Genomic DNA, 1,528 nt, shown 5'->3' with positions numbered 1-1,528 from the left:
TTCCTTCCTTCCTTCCTTCCTTTTTTCTTGTTGTGTACCATCAAATTGGATCTTACTGGTACAGGAGGAGATTGCCCCTCCTTCTCCAGCAAAGCATCTGGTGGATTCCAACCATGCACCTTCAGGGTTGCAGTACAGCTTCTTGCCACTGGGCCACCAGAGCTCCCTAAGTCTGGCTTTTTTATGCATTTCATTTTGTCACAGTCCTCTCAGGACATTCTATTACGATCCTTCTTCTGGTCTCAGGGCTAAAGAAGTTGAGGTAAGGGTGTCACAAAGTCTGAGATGACATCTCCAGCTTAAAATATGCATGAAGTTAAGTGTTTATTGTTCAAAATGGCTTCTCTAGACATTTGACTCTGTCTTTGCTATGTGGATGAGTGGGAACACAGGGTGTGTTATCCTATCCATAAGGGGATTGTCTAGTCTCACCATTAAAATGAATGGATTCCACAGCAGAATAGAAGAAACCACCAGCAAAGAAACGAGAGAATGTAGGGCATCTGTCAGGGCGAGAGATTCTTGCTCTGTCCAGGCTAGGACCTATGGGAGCAGCAGCCATATCAGCAACAGCAGAGAACTAGAGACCTGATGTGAGATGGAGTAGACTTTGAGACTGTTACCCCATGGAACCAGAAACAGGAACCTTTGACCAAGTTTGTTGGAGAACTTGAAGGAGGTGAGGGGTGGGGTGAAAGGTATGGCTGGCAGGACTGAGAGCTTTGCAACACTGGCCTAAAGCCAGGAGGCTCAAGGCTGAGGCACCTGAGAGCACATTTCCAAAGCTACCCTGACTATATTCTGCTACTAATCTGGATTATAACCTTTGACTTTCCCAATATAGTTCTGTGTGGTCTATGAGCTATTTCATTGGATTCTGGACCTAGTCCGGCACAGTTGAGGGTAAGTGTATTTTATTTACTTGAGAGCTGTATGTAAATTGGTATTGTGTTTGGAGAGAATATTATTCTAAGTGGTGCAGCATTTGTCTGTCAGTTGGCTGTACTGAGATAATATGAGGTTGCTGTGGTACTGAGATCTATGCCACTGGTGTATCAAATGCCATAAGGGCTTCCTATTGTGGACAGGTTTTGGTGGAGCTCCCTGACTAAGACAGACTAGAAAGCAGGATGAGCCATCTACTTCTTAAAGAACAGGCCTTGGAAAACACTATGAACACTTAAGAAAAAGGATAGTTTTAGTAATATAGTGATAGAGCTCAGATTGGAGGTCAGTTGAAATGAGGAAAATCAGTAACAACTCTCAACCAGGTGGATTGATACAGTGACTGGTGCATTGGACTCTTGCGTGTCAGGAAGTGTGAGGATGGCACAGGATACGACTGGGTCATGGGGTCTTTTGTTCTTAGGGTCTTTTGTTCATAGGGTCACTATGAGTCATGCTTGACTTAACAGAACCTAACAACAAACAACAACAAAACAGCAAGATTCATTGGGATGAATAGACAGAAATATGGAAATGTGGGGACATTTCTGACCTCATAGGAATTGGCTTTGTGTTGTTGATG

This window comes from Elephantulus edwardii, unplaced genomic scaffold (genome assembly GCF_000299155.1).
Source record: "Elephantulus edwardii isolate Elephantulus edwardi_28Jun2011 unplaced genomic scaffold, EleEdw1.0 scaffold00194, whole genome shotgun sequence".
NCBI lineage: Eukaryota > Metazoa > Chordata > Mammalia > Macroscelidea > Macroscelididae > Elephantulus > Elephantulus edwardii.
The sequence above is the reverse complement of the archived record's forward strand: the minus strand, read 5'-3'. Positions refer to the sequence as shown.